This window comes from Limulus polyphemus, unplaced genomic scaffold (genome assembly GCF_000517525.1).
Source record: "Limulus polyphemus unplaced genomic scaffold, Limulus_polyphemus-2.1.2 Scaffold2272, whole genome shotgun sequence".
Lineage (NCBI taxonomy): Eukaryota > Metazoa > Arthropoda > Merostomata > Xiphosura > Limulidae > Limulus > Limulus polyphemus.
Window position 1 is genome coordinate 188,931 of NW_013667882.1, and position 4,687 is coordinate 193,617.

The following is a 4,687-nucleotide window of genomic DNA, read 5'->3' on the forward strand; positions in this document are numbered from 1 at the left end:
GAGTCGAGTACCCTAACCACCTGGTCATGCCGGGCCGAACTATAGAGTGTTTTCTTCCTTTTCTTAATGTGTGAAAAATAACTACAAACTCATTTTCTATAATTGTTATTAATTCAATTTTGCCGGCGAGGCATGAAAGAGTTATAAGCTTTCAGATGACTAAGTTAGCTTTGTGAATTTTTTTAAAAATCTAAACAAAGGATAAATATTGAAGTAAATTACAAAAAAAATCACCTGCAGTTGTCTCAAAAATCTGAATTTGTTAACATCACCCTAGCGAGCTAAGTCATAAGTTCAGCTTCCCTCTGGTTTTTCTCCGGGGAACTGATTGTTTCAAGTGTTTTGAATTACTGTGTTGGAACAACTTTAGAAGTTAGTTAATTAAATGAACATTACGTTCACGAAAATGATTTTCAATTACGTGATTCCTATCAACTACTGATACAGTGTGTGCGAAAGTCCCTTGAAGACTATTTACCTCTATTTTATAATTTTCATTTTTGGAAATATCCGTGACTCTCAAATTTACCTCAGATGAGAATTTCTTGTCCTCACGGCGCTCGTGATCCTGCAGTTTATATTGGAGGTTATCATTTTCTATAGTATCCTGATCTGATTGTACTGGCTCCCAAACTGTTTGAATCAGGGAAAGAAAATATATTATGAAAATTTCTAAGCCTTATCAATCAACTAAAAATTCATCATGAAAAACTAAAACTATTACACAATGTTATTGTGATGATAAGTTTCTAAATGATCTGCTACTCTATAGCTCTGTTCATACATTAGAAACAAAATGACTAATTCTCGCCTAAGTTCTATTTCTGATCGAATCGGGAAAACCGTTGTACTTAGGCATGTGTTAAATTAGTCAGTCGTAGGTATTAGCTCCCATTTCATTGGATAGTTGTATTTATAGCCAGCATTCCCCTGAGTGTGAGACTATATCACGACTGTCATATGAGATGGTAGAGACACTTCTAAATTCCTAGGATTCAACATATGACTATTCGCTTACAGAAAGAACACAAATTTTAAGATCCATTGTGGTGCTTTTAGGAGGCCGAGATCAACTGAGAAGTAGGTAGGTGCCTATCACATAGGACAAAACTGGCCCGTGCCCCCATTTTTTCCAGTTAGTGTAGGTACTAAATACACTATTATTAATTAACAATTATGTTTGATTGTTTAGCTTTTTTACCCTCCTTCCCAACAAAGTTAGCAGTCATGGTTTAGTATTGTGTTTTCATCTTTGTCCTTTTTTTTGTATTTATCGACGGTGCATTGTAGTACCTGTACTTTAACCTAACTTCAGTCCTCCATTTAAATTTATACAATTCCATTTGAAAATCAATAAGTTTTATTTTCTTATAATAACGCGATTTCAACTTGAATAAAACGTAAGGCTGCTGACCATTGAAATATATTAAATTATGTCATGATGTTTGTCAAACTTGAATTATTTTCTTCCATACGTGTCCATATTTTAATATTCCATAAACCAAATCCTGTCGTTAAGCAGCGGAGGCTTATTTGTTTTCCACTACGTTCTATTTTACAGGAATACCACACGATATACAATATTTTCATCAACAACATGATGTAATTCAAATATCTTTTATTAAAATCAACAGACTAAAAAAACAATGTTAAATCGATAACCTAAAAACCAGAAACTTACGATTTAAACAGTTGAAAAATTAATTTTTCAGGACATTGTTTCACTACTGTGTGCTATTGGAAATATATTAGAAATATTCCACTTCACACATATTTATTGCAAGAGTTTGACATATATGCCCGAAATCAATTATTTGAGTCAAAGGTAGCACGACTTACCAGGAAAAATCAGCTCTGGATACACCTGGAGCTTTTTACCTGGATCTGGATCTTCTGCTTGACCAATTTGTTTTGGTTCATTTTTTATCGATAAGAGGCAGTCCGATGATTCCAACTGGTTCGTTTTAGGAATCTGCTTTTTACTTTCCTTAGTCATACCACAATTTGTCCTAAATTCACAATGTTTAGGGTTTTGTCTGTCTTTGGTTTCTATTGGTGTTATATTGGCCATATGTTGGTCATGTTGTAGCACACTAGGTTGGACTGTGGTTTCTATTGGTGTTATATTGGCCATATGTTGGTCATGTTGTAGCACACTAGGTTGGACTGTGGTTTCTATTGGTGTTATATTGGCCATATCTTGGTCATGTTGTAGCACACTAGGTTGGACTGTGGTTTCTATTGGTGTTATATTGGCCATATGTTGGTCATGTCTTAACACACTAGGTTGGACTGTGATTTCCATTGGTGTAGTACTGACCGTATGTTGGTCATGTCGTAGCACACTAGGTTGGACTGTGGTTTCCATTGGTGTAGTACTGACTGTATGTTGGTCATGTTGTAGCACACTAGGTTGGACTGTGGTTTCCATTGGTGTAGTACTGACTGTATGTTGGTCATGTTGTAGCACACTAGGTTGGACTGTGGTTTCCATTGGTGTAGTGCTGACCGTATGTTGGTCATGTCTTAGCACACTAGGTTGGACTGTGGTTTTCATTGGTGTAGTACTAACCATATGTTGGTCATGCCTTAACACACTAGGTTGGACTGTGGTTTCCATTGATTCATTTCTGATAATTAGAAACTCATACTGTAATCTATCTCTGAAACCTTCCGTTCTGTTGCAGAGTAACTGTTGATCATGTGGTAGTACATTAAATTGATTTTCAATTTCCTTTTTTGTAAAGCTAACAAATTGTGGTTCATGTTTTAGTTGGTCTCTAGTTGCCACTGTTGTATTATTGACCACTTGCTCATGTTTTAGTTGGTCCTTTCTTTTCACTGTTGGATTATTGACTGTCTGTGTTTGATGTTTTAGTTGGTCTTTAGTATCTTTGGTTTCGAAAGTAATAGTGTCAGGGAACTGTGGAACATATTCCGTATGGGCGAGGTTGTCTCTGTATTCCAATACGTTAGTGTCAAGGAATTGCGGCACATATTCAATATGGGTGAGGTTGTCTCTGTATTCCAATACGTTAGTGTCAGGGAACTGTGGCACATATTCCGTATGGGCGAGGTTGTCTCTGTGTTCCAATACGTTAGTGTCAAGGAACTGTGGCACATATTCCGTATGGGCGAGGTTGTCTCTGTATTCCAATACGTTAGTGTCAAGGAATTGCGGCACATATTCCGTATGGGTGAGGTTGTCTCTGTGTTCTAATACGTTAGTGGCAAAGAACTGGAGCTCACATTCTGTATGGGAGAAGTTGTCTCTGTGTTCCAATACGTTAGTGTCAAAGAACTGGGCCTCACATTCTGCATGGATGAGACTATCTCTGACTTCCAATGTTTCAGTGTGAAGGAACTGCTGCTCATATTCTGCAGGGGTAAGGCTGGTCCTTGTTCCAAGTGTGGTAGTATCTGTAGGAGTGAGATTGACTTTCATTGCAGCAATGTCGGAGAGCTGTTTCTCATAATCTTCAGGGGTAAGACTGGTCCTGGTTTCTAGTACGGTAATGTCGGGGACCTGTTGTTGGGGGGCTTCATTTGGATGTTCTTTTAATCTAGTGGTGAGTGGGTTTATATGTTTTGAGGGGAAAGTTTTTGTGAACTTATGATGCAACATCTCCTTCAATTCTTCAACCAATTTTTGTTTTAAATTTGGAATACCACACGACTCTTTTTGAGTTGTATTTTTATTTGAACTGAATTGTCTATTTTGTTGGTAATGTGTCATCTGATTTCTCCGGTTCTTTAACATATCACGATTTGCTTTGCATGAAGCATTACAAGTAGAGTAAACGGCGTTGCCGAATTCGCGTAACTCGTCACCGTTACTTGTATCACTCAAGAAATTATCAGATTTTTCATGTTCTTCCGCCTTTTCTTTTCTTTCGAAAACTAAAGACGACACAGGATGTTCATAAACACGTGGAAGTATAGATACCCTACTTTGAGTTGATTCTCTGGGTTCAGGAGAACATTTTTTCAAAACTATTTCTTCCCCAGTTTCATTTTCTTCTACCGAAGATTTGACTATTTCTTGTTTTTGACTCCCGTATTTTACTTTTAAACATTCGTCGCTTGTATATGGAATTTGTTTTTCTATATTATTATGTACTTTGCAGCCAAATGATTTGTCCCAAACAAAAACTGCTTTTTCATTTTCTGGACAATGGTTTGAAGTTCCCTGTTGGATAACTAAACCAACCTTAATGTTTGGATCGTTGTTCTCACTACAAATATCCTTACCAGACAAAAAACAATCATCTTGATCCTGTTTCGAAGCTCCTCCGTTCATATTTTCAAAGATACGTTCATCCTTGTTTGGTCCTGTCCTATTGTCTTTCAGTTTAATCGAGAGGTTTTCTTGATTCTGCTCTTCGTGAAATTCTTGTTCTAGTTGTATTCGATCAGTAATGTCTCGCTCGACACTTTCTAAACGGCTGTTTTCCCTGAAACATGGGGTCTGTAGAAGTTTTTCGTTAATGTGATTTTTTTCTTGATTGTTGCCAATAAACCTCGAGTTTAATCCATCTGCGCAGTTTGTTAGAGCAGTGCTAGAGTTCAAAGTTACATGTTCTGCTTCACATTTTGACAACTTGTTTTCGAATTGAATAGATATCGTTCCCGATTTCTCAAAATCTCGACTACTTATAGACTGTTCATCAAGATTTAGGCTCCAGCT